At 34.6% G+C, this 15267-nt stretch overlaps 1 long non-coding RNA gene across 1 annotated transcript in view; it reads left to right on the forward strand.

The window, feature by feature from the left end:
- LOC141580789 (uncharacterized) overlaps nt 1-15267 on the forward strand; it is a 185635-nt gene that overhangs the window by 73018 nt on the left and 97350 nt on the right. The window lies entirely within an intron of this gene.

Below are 15267 nucleotides of genomic sequence, written 5' to 3' on the forward strand. Positions count from 1 at the left end.
AGACTTTCACAGTAGGGAGGAAGAAGAAGCTGTACAAGAGTTTGTCTACAACTGTAAAGAATGTGGACGTCAGCAATGACAACATTGTGACATGATACCTCCTCCTAGTATGACAATTAGGATAGGATGTAGCCTTTATGTATGGCATAGGGTAAAAATGTGACACTATCTCAGAAAGATGAATCACCAGACAATAATAACATTTACTTAATAAGCCTAAACAATGTTTTAGGCATGGTATGCGTTCTTATGTGGTAACGGGCATGGGAAGAACTGATGAAGAAACTAAAGATGTGTCATTGGCTTTAAGCTGTTTTATAGCCTAACTGGGAATTTGAAACCTATATAAAGGAAATAGTTTAGGGATTAACACCAAGAAAAATGTTGAAAAAAAAAAAAACTCAACATTGTTAATACTTTGAATAGCAACAAAACAATGGTTTGTTTAAAATTTTTTTGGCATTTCCCAGAGCAGTAAAGATTTAAGTAGGGGGAAAGGGAGGGAAAAGAATATAAGAATGAATGTGAAGAAAGGCACATTTAAATTCCCCTCTATTCCTTTTTGAATGGAAAAGTTAACCATTAAGAGGAAACTTTCTCTCATTTTATAGAGCTTAGATGAGCTTCTTTAGTCATCAAAAATTCACTGATTCTATAAGATGTACAGCAAGTCCTATGTTTTTCATGAAGCTTGAGTTTATCATTCTTGCTCACAGAGATATTTTCCTTTTCTTAAGTTTTTTGTTTTTTTATTTTTTTTTTAATTTACCTTTTTTCCTATTCTGACTTGGTCCCCAGTTTCTAATGGTGTGTGTCAAGCCTCTGAGTGGAGGTATCTGAAGGAGTTTGTCCTTGATTAGAGAGGATCTCAAGACTGAAAGAGCCCTAGATAAAACCTTGGGGGTTGATATCTTCATGAAGACAAGACCAGGATGGGAGACAATTGTTTCTTCCAAAAAGTTGATAGATTGTCACATAAAGAAGTAAGTAGATTTCTCCTCTACTGTCCCAGAGCACAGAACTAGGGCTAGTAGGTAGAATGTGTTAAAAACAAAGTAAAGATTTCAAAATAGAACATAGAAGTGTGGCCTTCACGTCATTTATAATATTCAAGACAAACACCTTTGTCATCAGTTAAAAACATTTGTACAGGGAATCCTTAAACTAGTCTCTAGGTTGGAATAGTTTCAGTGATTCCTTCTCAGTTTAAGACTAGGTGGGGTGCGGTGGCTGACGCCTGTAATCCCAGCACTTTGGGAGGCCAAGGCAGCAGATCACTGAGGCCAGGAGTTCAAGACCAGCCTGGCCAACCTGGTAACCCTGTTCCTACAAAAATACAAAAATTAGCCAGGCATGATGGCTGGTGCCTATAATCCCAGCTACTTGGGAGGCTGAGGTGAGACAATTCCTTGAACCTGGAAGGCGGAGGTTGCAGTGAGATTGTGCTGTTTTACTCCAGCCTGGGCTACAGAACCAGACTCCCCCTTATAAAAAAACAAACCAAACAAAACAACAACAACAACAAAAAACACTCTATTATGCCAAAACTATAGCATGAATTATTTACATATAGTCTGTATTTATGCTGAAAAATTTAAATATTGGTAAGAGTAAAGAAGATCACTTGTGAGTCCTTCAGACTTAAACCCCCTTATATTTTGTATAAATCTTTCCAGAAATTTATTTATATGTAAATTTCCTAAAACAAAATTAATATTCCACATATTATCATCCAGTCTATTTTTCCATTTCATTAGTACATATGAACATCTTCCTTTGTCAAAAAATTGCAGATCTAAGTCATTTTTATACTTACGTATTAATCAATTTCCTGTTATTGAACATTGTTTAACTCTAATTGTTTACTCTTGTAAATAATGGCACAGTGCAAATCTTTATACACCTATCTTTTAAAATTTGTCTAATTATTTCTTTAGAGTGTAATTTAATATTTATTAAATTCTTATTTAGTAAACCAACTTTATAACAGTTTTAAGATATAAAGAGAAATTGCCTTCTGAAAAAGTGGAGTAAATTCTTTCAGTGGCTATATGCGAGACTGCCTATTTATCTAAAATCCTGCCAAAACTGAGCAGTATTTGTTTTAGATCTTTGCCAATTTGACAGGTGAAAAATTATATCTTGTTTTAATTTGTTTTTCCTTCATGACTAGTAAAATTGAACATTTTTTCATGCATTTACAAGTCATTTATAATTACTCTTCTGTGAATTGCCTATTTATATCCTTTGCTCATTCTCCTGGAGCATTCTTATTGATTTATGACAACTGTTTGTATATTAATGATATTAGTCTTTTTATGTTGCTCTTATTATTTTTCATCTTGTTATTTGTCATTTACTTATATCATGCTTTTTTTAACATAGAGAAATCTTACATTTTTATTTAGTTGAATGTCTTAGTATTTTCTTTTACAATTTCTGGTTTCACACCATGATTTGAAAGTTCTTTCCACCTGAATACATGAATATTAATTTTTAAAGGCTTTTTAAAAATATAATTTACCTTATTGTTTACCCTAGAATGTCTCATGCAGTTCTGGACTTAATGTTCACTGATAATGTTCAGTAGCAAAAATATGCATATAATTTAGGCAGAAAAATAGAGTCTTTTCTTTTTTTCTTATCAGAGCCCTTCTTATTATATATTTCCTTTGTATTTACCTTCTAAAATATGGGTTTGGGTAGACTTATGAAATAAACCTCATTAAGAAATTTTGCATTGTTTGAAAAAGAGGGATGACTACAGAGTACTTTTATTATTACAGGATGGGTTTTTTCATCTTTGTGCATGTATATGTGTGTACTTGCATATAGAGTAGTTTTATTACTACAGGATGAGTTTTCTCATCTTTGTGCATGTATATGTGTGTACTTGCATATAGAGTAGTTTTATTATTACAGAATGGGTTTTTTCATCTTTGTACATGTATGTGTGTGTACTTGCATAGGCACATATACACAGATATACACGTTCACACACAACTGAAACTTAATTGTTCTCTTCATGTTCCTTCTAAAATCTTTGGATTTCTAACAACATTGCCAGTTCATTTGTGGTAATCACATTCATTTATTCCTCTATAATTTGTAGGCTTTATAAGCATGCACTGATAGTTATTTTGATTATTTAATAAATCTTTATCATTGTAATTATCAATGACAAAGTAATTAAGTATTTTCTCTTCATAAGTCACTATGTAAGGCATTATGGAGATAAAAGTTAAAAAGAAATATAACTTTCTGGAAGCAGAAGTAAAATATATTGAAAAGGGAAGTGGCTAGAGGTTATGAAGCTCCTACAGTGATCAGGGAAAGAGGTGACAGGGACCCCAACAATGCCAATAGCCATGACCATGGGAAAGAGGAGAAGAGGAGATGGTATAATTATGAGCTATGTTGCAGAAAGAACACTGTCAGTACCATTAAAAAGTCAGTTTCAAGGCACAAAGAGTCAGGCCCACATGTCAGGGAAAAGAAAAATCATACTATCAGCAAATAGTAAGGATCATAAAAAGAAATGTATAGTGAAACATGAATTTGATTCCTGACACATTCAATCAAATGAAAACAATGTACATTTGGGAAGAGAGTAATATGTGTGTGTTTGCCTGACTGAATCAGGCTTCTGCTACTTAGCATCACACTAAAAGACCCAAATTTCCTACAGTCCTAGAGATGTATATAATATTTTAAACAATTGCAAAAGAAACAATAGGAATTTGCTAGGAGGAAAGAAGAAAAAAACACTTTCAGATTAACCATGTAGTATGTGTAAAGAGAGGATGAATGAAACAGTATGGCTATTCATAGAGCTATAACCAGGTCAGTATTTATGAAACTGGAAGTGAGACTGAGAGGATTGCAAGGGATGAGACTTGATTCTCTGTCTTGTTTGCAAAAACCTGGACGTTATGCAATTGAGATGGCAGAGATGCAAGTCAGCTGAACCTTGAGTCATCAACTGGCAGAAAGTTTCCAAAGATACACTACCAAAACTTAGAATGTGTTTGTTTCAGTAGCTAGAGTTAAGTGCCAAACATGGTACCTACCTCATAATTATTTTAATTTTAAAAGTAGTGGTTGGGTGCAGTGGCTCACGCCTATAATTCTAGCACTTTGGGAGGCCAAGGCGGGTGGATTATGAGGTCAAGAGATTGAGACTATCCCGGCCAACATGGTGAAACCCCATCTCTACTAACAATACAAATATTAGCTGGGCATGGTGGCATGTGCCTGTAGTCCCACCTATTCAGGAGGCTGAGACAGGAGAATCGCTTGAACCCAGGAGGCGGAGATTGCAGTGAGCCGAGATTGCACCACTGCACTCCATCCTGGGCCACAGAGCGAGACTCCTTCTCAAAAATCAAAACAAAAAACGGCAACACATGCTAAATGTTCATTATAATATCTAGCACCAGTACACAATTTCAATAACCCTGTAACAATTACCACTAACTACTATATTATATATATACATAATATGATTGTCATTTACTCTTTCTTGAGCAATTGAGAAATGGAAAAGTAAATAAAATCCAGTGTTCACTACTCACTTTCTCCCCACAATCTGAATTACAAATTTCTCAACTACCTCACCTTATCAGGAATCTTGCTTATAACACTCATCGTTACGAATTACACTAATTTATTGGATCATATGTGTTTCATACCAATTAGAGTATATGCTTTGAGGTTGTATACTGCATTTTATATCACTCCTTCTCTAGAGTCATCCAGCCTGAAGTGTAGTACAAAAGACCAGGCAATAAATATTCATTAGATTAATAAAAGAGATAAAGGTTGGTAGACTGTGAAGAAAGCATACAGATTATAGACTCCACTCTTTCCATTAGTTATTTTAAAAGATGAAGAACCTGGGTCCAGAGATGTTAAATAATTTTCTCAGTATCAGCTGATTAATGGAATGGCTTAGAATCACATTCAGTTTTCCTGAAATACTGTTTCCACTATATGCTACATTTCTTCCACTAAGTTGGACAACAAAGAATGCTTCCCCAAAATAACTGGTGGGATTTTGATTACTCTTAAGGTTTCTGTGAGCTACTGAGTTAATAAGTTCCCAGAAAGATGACGGGACAGCTTACAGGAAACCACAGACAGGAGTTGAGGATGGAACTTTTCTTGAAGCAGCAGCCTTACATACACACCTGCAAAGGGGCATCAAAGAGACACTTATAAAACCACAATAAGACTCTTGCTTTTTTCCATTTTTTGAGAGTGTTAGCTTTTGCTGCCTGAAGCTATAAAAAATGAAATAGCTTCCAGGAGACATTGTTTGGTCTAATGAAACTTTAGAACCCCAAACCAAGATTTGCCACAGAGGGAGGGACTTGAGATAGTTTTGTCAGTGCACAGATGTGGCAGAAATGTTCAAAGGAAGGAAACAAAATTAAGAAACAACAGCTCTCTCCCTTTACCATCAAGCCCCACTGATTTCAAATTTACTGAGTGAGAGAGCAATTTAAGAAACATCTGGCACATTGGAGAGATATGAGAGCCAGAACACCAGAGGAGTGAATCTGAGGATCCACCTGGTGGGACCCCATGTAACTAGGCCACAATGCTTACGTGTCCAAATAGACAGAGTCTCCAAAGCAGATGTAGACATGCACTTCTAAGGCATCTTAATCTCAAAGCCAGAATCCTAGAGGTGGAAGTGGGAAATCTGTCCCCTGTCCTTCATTCACAAGTACACATATACATATGTGCTGGCCAAGAATGCAAGGGAAAGAGAAAGAGGATAAGGAAGCAAGCTGATCCCATTATGTTAAAGACAGGAAGGACCTTATTTGTAAGTGAATTGTGATCCAAATAAAAGTAATATTTTGAAAGGAGAGGGGAGAGGGGTGACATTTACATGGCATTAATGCATGGTTAATTTTATATTTTCAGATGTCCAAGTGTCAAAATGCACCCTGTGTTTTTTTGTTGCCAAACTCCATAGCTTGTTGTGTAGTAACTGGAGTGAAGGGTGGCCTGTGTGAGTGAGGTCTTTGAAGAAAATACACCTGTGTTAGGGCTGAGGCTCCAGGATGATGAGATAGGAGTAGTCTCAGCTTTAAGCAATTATGTGGAAATACTTTGTTTTATAAGAAAATCAAGTGTGAACTATTCCCTTGTCTTATCTATCATAATGGCTTGCTGCGTAGGTCAAATCATATAAAAAATATAAAAATTGTCTTGGAATTCCTAAATACTATATAGATGCCAAGCACAATGGTGTACTCAGAATATCTAAATATTAAGCTCAAATGGTCTAAATTATCATTGTATTTCAACTCCCTATTCTTATTCTCCCCTTCCTCTTCTATCATCTAAGTAAAACTGATCATTGCATTAGACCTATAGTCTAAAACAAAAGGGTATAATTTTTCTTGGGTCTGTGCTACTCAAACCATATCTAAATAATTAAGTCAAATTCTTAAGAGTGTCATTGTAAAGTACATTGCTACCACTAACAACCTGAATGGTAGAAAATATAACTGTTAAGTTGGAATAAAAAAAGACTATCTTTGATTTCTTAAATGACTTCTATGAAAGAGAAAGTCAGGTGAAAAATACACAATGTTTAAGAAAGAGAGCCCAGCAGTGGACTGGGTTGGACAAAAATGACTTTAAAGGATGTTTCTTTCTCCAGTCTTGACTTTCTATTTGGTTTCTGCAATTTTGAAATTCTACCTCTTGTTTGCGGTTAAGATGTCTATACGAGTACCTTAACTGAGAAGTTTATCAGACTGATTTATGGTACATCAGAATTCCTGTTCTTGGGGAAGATCACTTTATGAGTGAAGTGGGAAGACTGGTAAACATAGAGATGTGGAAGTCAATGCATGGCAATACAGTAGAGCTTGGGCGAGTAGATAAGGTCTGCATATAAAGCAGTAATGAATCTTATTCATGAAAACAGCTATCCTGACTTCATCTGGGCTATTTTAGTGAAATTCAGAGGAGTCGAACTACCGGTAGTGGTATCAGCAATATTAACAGCAAAGAGGACAAGCCAATGAAAAGAAGCTCATGATCTCAGATGCACATCCTGTCTGCATTATTCTCACTTTTGTTTTAAATCTAGCTTAATGCTCTAAAAACAGAGACACCATTTTGAGCTTCAGATTCCATGGAAGTATGTGACCCTACCTAGATCTGGCATGTTTTCTAGACAGACAGATTCTTTTGTTTCTCAGAAGACCAATCATTTGTCTATGTTTTAGTATGTATATGTCCTACTATAGCTATGTATGACATAGGCAAATGAAAATAGACTAGAGTCTATTTAAAACTATAGTGCTCTGATCTAGAATTTAGCACCACCAGTGGAGGTTTGAATGTCTAGGGATTCTAAAATCTTTGAGGCCTTTATGGACAGAATTATTTTGGAAATTGCTTTTGGCCCTGGCATGGCTCTGTTTGTGTTTGTATGTGTCTGCATTATGATCATGTAAATTTTTGGATTTCTGTCTGATGCTTCCTATGTCTATTTGGATCTTCTGCTGGTTAAAAACTTCACTCAGTGTTTTGTTCTGTTTTATTCTTTGCTTCAGTTGTTGGCTCTGCTGACCTGCAACTCTGAATCTTGTTCATTTTTAGATTTATGACATATGCTGTCCAATGGTCATTGACACTCGCTGTTTTCTCTCTGGTAAAGATTATTCTTCGTTGTATTTAAAGGAGAGAAGAGACAGTGAGAAAGTCAGGACCTAGGATCTCAAGTCCCTAACACTCAACTTTGTTCAGTCACAAAGCATGACAACAAGCAGATTTAAGAGAGAAAATGTTGAAGAGGAATGGGGAACACATCCATGGCTTATGACTTTACAGCTTTGGTACCAGACCTCACAACTGGGCTGGGCTGTGTCTCAGGGCTCAGTAGCAATGACTAAATACAGCCATCCTGGTCCACTTCCCTGAACCTCGATGATTTAATATTCTGACTATGAGAAGCAGCAGCAAACACAAAACAGAGGAAAGCTCATCCAGGCATATGTTTCTTCTCAAAGTATCAGCAGCTGGTTTAGCTCTCCATTGCCTGGCCTTTTTTCATCGGTTCTTTTTCTGGTCTGGTTAAATATTGCAAGTGTTGGTACCCCTCACTAGTATGAGGCATCTCAGGCCAGTTCCATATCAACCCCCAATAAAAATCTAGAAACAGATTTTCAAAAAGATGACCAAAAGGCATGTTCCATAGAAGACCCAATACCTGGTAATACAAGAATTCTTAGACTTCATGGTATCGTAAACGCTGGGGCCTGACTGGCACCTAGATGGAAAAGTGCAACCGGCCTTAAACCATGCCAGTGTTTCGCCTTCCCAGAGCTTAGCCTGGAATAGGATTTTGAACTCCTGTTAGTGGCTTATATTGGTTCTACTAACTAAGGGCAGATTCATGTAACTATGTAGTTGAAAGATGCTGTCTACTGAAGATTTTGTGCCATATAAATCATGTTCTGTTTTATTTTGCTGGTCACATATTGTGAACAAGTTTGAGTATGACCAGAGAGCAAGGGACATTTCAGAGGGAAGAGAGTGTTAAAAAAGAGTCAATATCTAAATACATGTTTCTGCAATCTGTAAAAACAATTTCTTTTGGAAAGAGAAACAAATAACTAAACCCCAGAATGTGCAAGTGGGTGATTCATATATTCCATAGAGTGAAACGTTAAATTCTGAAAGCCTTTAGGCTGTGATTTTCTTGTCTTTCCTTGTAACTTAAAATAGATGGAGGAAAAAGACAGCAGAGAGAAGGAGGGGGAGTTAAATGAATCAAGAGGGGGACTGTCAAAGCTGCTATAAAGTCTGCAGGAAGGCAATAGCAGTAAGGAAAAGTAAAAAGGCTACAGTCATAAAGATGATGGCATTTGTGAAGCAGTGGAAAGAAATGTCAGGAGGGGTGCTCTCTAAATCTGAATAATATAGGACTTAGACATTTTACATTCTAGATTATTTTCTCAGTTCAACCAGTCCAGCTTCTACTACATTTTGCATGTGCAAATAATTGGGTGTTTCAATAAAAAGCCTTAGGTAATTCATTTATTCTATTACATGATATTACCATCAAGAATTATTATTATTATTTTAGATTGGGCTAGGTATGTTTCATAAAATTAGCTTGAGAGTTTATCAAAATTTGATGATCCTTTAAGACAGTGATTTTCTAACCTAGCTGTGCTTTTGGATTGCTTATATTAAAAAAAAAATGAGTCCTCAGGGGATACCTAAAATCTGCATTTAAAATTCAGAATCTTGGAGGTAATACATCTGGGAACAGGTGACATGATCTGCCACCTTTTAGAGCCATGATTCCAAAACAGTGTGAAGAAATTAATCTATTAGCCAATATTTGTCAATGCTATAAAAAGAGAAAAAACATATTAAAATATTTATAACTTCAATATTTAAGGATTTAAACAAAGGAGCATAAGAAGGAATATTTTGTTTTCTGTATGTGCCCGATGATAAGGTGTGTAAATTGTGATGAGTTCAGTTTCAGTTAACATAGATTTCCAATTAATACCTATTGTGAAAAAAGTTCTAAATACATTAAAAGAGGATAAAAGTAGGACTCAGAAGTTAAAATGAAAAGGAATAAGCCTCATTAGGCTGGAAATCAGGAGAAATGTACTCAATGTCATCTCTAAACTAGAAACTTGCTCAGCTTCCTCTTTTGGAAAATAAGTCAACTGGTTTTTTAAAATAAAACCTCTAAGTCTCTTCAACTTCTAACATTCTATAATTCCATGATTCTAGAGACCATTGTGTTTTAGAGGCAATATGTAATGAAATAATAAATTAATTTTGCTATCTGAGCATATTTGAATATCTTTTAAATTATCTCCTGGCTTTTATCAGTAATCAGCATTACCGTACTTCAGTGATAAAAATGCCATTTCTTTACACCATATCCAAGCTTTGAAGTAAGAGCCTCCTAGAAAGGTGAGCATGTTTTTCAGTTACAGGTGCTTCAGTGGCTCATGCCTGTAATCCCTGAACTTTGGGAGGCTGAGGTGGTGGGTGGGTTACTTGAGGCCAGGAGTCCGATACCAGCCTGGCCAAATGGCAAAATCCCATCTCTACTAATACAAAAATTAGCTGGGCATGGTGGTATGTGTCTGTAGTTCCAGCTACTTGGGAAGCAGAGACATGAGAATTGCTTGAGCCTGGGAGGCAGAGATGAGCTGAGATATGTCACTGCACCTCAGGCTGGGCAATAGAGCAAGACTCTGTCTCAAAAAAAAAAAAAAAAAAAAAAAAAAAAAAAAGAGTCCTTAATCTTAATGATTCTGCTTATCTTCAATATTCTGGTTTTTCATGTTTTTTTTTTCTTTCAAATTTCATATATTTTAATTCACTTATTCTTTCATTCATAAATTGCTTCAACAATGTTGAGTGAATACCTAAAAGGTGCCAAAGTTGTGCTAGGTACTAAAGAGATAAGGGAAAGTAAAACCAAGTGTAGTCTCCATTCCCTCAGAGCTTCATGGGCTGGGGGACAAACAGATATTAATCACACAATTTCATAGTCCATATTAAACTTCCCAGCCATTTTGAAGGAGAAAGGGCATTTAGCTATGAACTGAGAGTCAACCGTGTTTTCACATGGATAGAACTGGACTAGACCAAGAGAGATAAGAAAATTGGAGGGAGAGGATCACTTATGTGAGAAAGTTCAGTGGTTGAAAGTAACATGGAAAGTATAAAGGATATTTAAAAAAAAAAAAAAAAAAAAAAAGGACGAGAAGACGAGGACCAGGAACAAGAGGGAAATGTTTTCGAATTATGTATGAGTAATTGTTAGAGAAATGACCCTGATGAGCCCTGAAGGCCTTGTGAGATAGTCGTCTGTGTTGTTCACTAAATATTTGCAGCCCTCCTTTTGAACATAGGCTAGAATGGTACCTCCCTCCCCTTTTGGAGTTATGTGAGGCCCTTTGACCTCCTGTGAGTTGAGGCATTCTAACAGGTGTGTAGTTATAGGATACTGTGATTTCCATTTGTGTTTCTCTAATTAGTGATGATGTTGAACATTTTTAAATGTTTTTATTTTTCATCCATCTGTCTTACATATTTTTTGGTGGCATATATTCAAATATTTTGTCTACTTTTAATTGAGATTTTTGCTTTTTACATTAAATTATGAACACTATATATTATGGGTACAAGTCCTTTATAAGATACATGCTTTGCAAATTTTCTTTCCTAATCTATGACATGTGTTTTCATTTTCTAAACAATGTTTTTTTTTGACCATCCAAAATTATTAGTTGCATTTTGTTTGCTTTTTAAAGTCAGCTCATTTTTTTTTTTTGGTTTGTTTTGAGATGGAGTTTTACTCTTGTTGCCCAGGCTGAAGTACAATGGTGCTGTCTTGGCTCACTGCAACCTCCATCTCCTGGGTTCAAGCAATTCTCCTGCCTCAGCCTCCTGAGTAGCTGAGATTACAGGTACCCACCACCATGCCTGGCTAATTTTTGTACTTTTAGTAGAGACAGAGTTTCACCATGTTGACCAGCCTAGTCTTGAACTCCTGACCTCAGGTGATCTGCTTCCTTGGCCTCCCAAAGTACTGGGATTATAGGCATGAGCCACCACTCTGCCAGTCAGCTCATTTAATAGTAGAAAAAGTTTCATTTACATAACAAGAGATTGAGTAGTTTGCTCTTTGGTATCCTTATGCTTTTGAAAAAGCTATATGATTATTTGCAAAATACGTAATTTCAAACTAAGGCATAAATCGAACATACACTGTTAATATTATAAAACTGTGGATTTTATTAATACTCATATTTACCAGGCCACATAGCAATAAGGAATGTTATTTAACTATAGTATAGTAGTCTATTTGTAAAATAGAAATGTCAGCTCTCTTTAACTTATTACAGGACATTTATTTATGATTTTAGTTTGGTTAGACCTTTATATATCACAGAACTATGGGCATTTCTCTAAATCTAGGTTAGTGTTGATCTTCCTGAAGTGATCTTAAACACACATCAAAATAATTAATTTTGATAAAGTCTAATTTATCAAACTATTATTAAATATCTTATATATAATAGAAATAAAATATCCAGGTATGATATTTTCTAAGAAATGTGTAATATCTGTATGAGGAAATATTTACATATCTTGAAAAGGGCCAAAAATAAACCTGAACAAATAGATGCTTCATGTTGAATAAAAGACCATTTTTTGGATGCTAGGCCTGTTGATTCTGACATTTATAGGAAAAGCAAATAGGCAAGACCAGCCAGCAACATTTTGAATAGGTGCAATGATAATATTGAGCCTCACTGTAAGTTAAAAAATATCTATATTATCAATATTTCTATTTAAAACACTCTGGTATCAGGATAAGAAAAACTAAATCCATTAATGAAATAGAACAGAAGACTAAAAAAAATGAACCTATGGATATATGGAAATTTGGTATATAATAAAGGTGACATTTTGAATTATTAGGGAAAAAATAGAGCTTTTGATAAATAGCTTAAAAATATTCTATGGCCATAACATTTTTAATACTTACTTTGCACCCATACCAAATAAATTTTAAATAGATCTTAGATAAAAATTTGTAGCTATTGTAAATGTGATTTGCTTTCTCAATTTCTTTTTCAGATTGTTTGCTGTTGGCACTTATAAATGATGTTAACTTTTGCATTTTGTATCCTGCAACTTTACTTTGATTTTTGGTGGAGTCTTTAGGGTTTTATAAGTATAAGAACATATTGTTTGTGAACAAGGATAATTTGGTTTACTCCTTTTCAATTTGAATGCCACTTATTTCTTTATCTTACCTAATTTCTCTGGCCAAAACTTTCAGTATTATGTTGAATAAAAGTGGTGAAAGTGGGTATCCTTTTCTTGTTCTACATTTTAGAGAAAAGGCTTTCACGTTTTCCCCATGCAGTCCAATGTTTGCTACGGGTTTGTTACATTTGGTCTTTATTATTTTAAGGTTATGTTCCTTCTATCTCCAGTTTAAGTGTTTTTATTGTACAGGGATATATAATTTTATCAAGTATTCTTCAGCATCTATTGGAATGATCACATGGGTTTCATTTTTGGTTTTGTTAATGTGTATGATCGCATGCGTTTTGTTCTTTGTTTTTTGTTAATGTGCATATCACATTGATTGTTTTGCATGTGGTGAATCACGTTTGTATCTCAAGGTAGGATTATCAAGTGAGATAATTCTAACTTGATTATAGTAATTTTTTTTTTTTTACCATGTTGCTGAATTTTGTTTGCTAGTATTTTACTGAGGATTTTTGCACCTATCTTTATTAGAGGTATTGTCTTGTAGTTTTCTTTTTTTTATTGTGTCTTTGTCTGGATTTGGTATCAGGAAAATGCTGGCCTTGTAGAATTAATTAAGAGGTATTTCCTTGTTATTACTTTTTTGAAATGTTTGAATAGACTTGGTATTAGTTTTTCTTTAGATGTCTGGTAGAATTCAGCAGTGAAGATGTCAGGTCCTGGGCTTTTCTTTGATTGAAGAAATTTTACTGTGTTCTGGTTTTCTATTTCTTTGTGGTTCAATATTAGTGGATTGTATTTGTCCAGGAATGTATTTATTTCTTCTAGTTTTCCCAATTTGTAAGTATATAGTTACACATAGTAGTCTGTAATTATTTTTTTGTATTTCTGAGGTTTTAGTTGTTATGTCACAATTTTTGTGTCTGATTTTATATATTTGGATATTCTCTTTTCTTAGCCTAGCTAAAGGTTTGTAAATTTTATTTATCTTTTCAGAAAAACAAATGTTTATTTCTGCTGGGTGTGGTGGCTCACACCTATAATCCCGTAGTTTGGGAGGCCAGTGTGGGCAGATTACTTTAGGTCAGGAGTTCTAGACCAACCTGGTCAACATTGTGACCCTTCTGTACTAAAAATACAAAAATTACTTGGGTGTGGTGACAGGTGCTTGTAGTCCCGGCTACTTGGGAGGCTGAGACAGGAGAATAGCTTAAGCCTGGGAGGTGGAGGTTGCAGTGAGCTGAGATTACACCACTGCACCCCAGCCTCAGTGATAGAGCAAGACTCTGTCTCAAAAAAAAAAAAAAATTAACTGCATGCTATATTTTTTTGTCCTAATTCCCTTTATTTATGCTCTGATTCATCACTTATTTTCTTCTATTTTGAGTTTTGCTTGTTCTTGCTTTTCTTGTTTCTTGAGGTGTGTAATTAGTTTTTATATTTGAAGTCTATATATTTTTTGTTATAGATATCTATTGCTATAAATTTATGTTTTAGTACTGCTTTTGTGATATTCTACATAGTTTGGTATGTTGTATTTGCATTTTCATTTGTTTCAAGAAATCTTTAAGTTTCCTTCATAATTTCTTCATTGACCAATTGATCATTCAGTAACATGTTGTTTAATTTTTAGGTATTGGGCATTTTACGAGTTTTCTCTTCCTATTGATTTCTGGCTTTATTCCGTTTTGTCAGAAATTATTTTGGTATAATTTCTAGATTTTTGAATTTGTTGAGACTTGTTTTATGGCTTAATATATGGTTTATTGTGGAGAATGTTTCATGTGCTGATGAAAATAACAGATATTCTTTAGTAATTGGGTTAAATATTCTGTAATCATCAGTTAGGCCTATTTGGTTTCAGATGTAGTTTAAGTCTGATGTTTCTTTATTGATTTTTGTCTGGTTGATATGTCCATCACTGAAAGTAGGGTGTTGAAGTTCCTTACTATTTTTGTATTTCAGTTTATCTCTCCTTTGATATCTATTAATGTTTGCTTTATATGTTCTAGAGCTCCAGTGTTGTGTGTGTATATTTTTAGAGTTATTATATCCTCTTGTTGAATTAATCTCTTTATCATTATTTAATAACTTTGCCTATTTTTATTGTTTTTGACCTAAAGTGTGTTTTATCTGATGAAAGTGTAACTACTCCTGTTCACTTTTGGTTTGCATTTACATGAAATATCTTTTTACATCTCTTTACTTTAAGTATGTCTAGGTCTTTATAGATTAAGTGAGTGTCTTAAAGGCAGCGTATAGTTGGCTCTTGTTCCTTTATTTGTCCAGCCATGCTTTGCCTTTTAATTAGAAAATGAAATCCATTTACATTTAGTGTTTTTATTGATAACTAAGGACTTACTATTGTCATTTTGTTACTAGTGTTCTGATTGTTTTATAACTCCTCTTTCCTTTTCTTACTGTATTTTTTTTGTGTGTGTGATTGAGTGATTTAGTTTTATGGTTGTA

This window comes from Saimiri boliviensis, chromosome 13, assembly GCF_048565385.1.
Source record: "Saimiri boliviensis isolate mSaiBol1 chromosome 13, mSaiBol1.pri, whole genome shotgun sequence".
NCBI classification, from domain to species: domain Eukaryota; kingdom Metazoa; phylum Chordata; class Mammalia; order Primates; family Cebidae; genus Saimiri; species Saimiri boliviensis.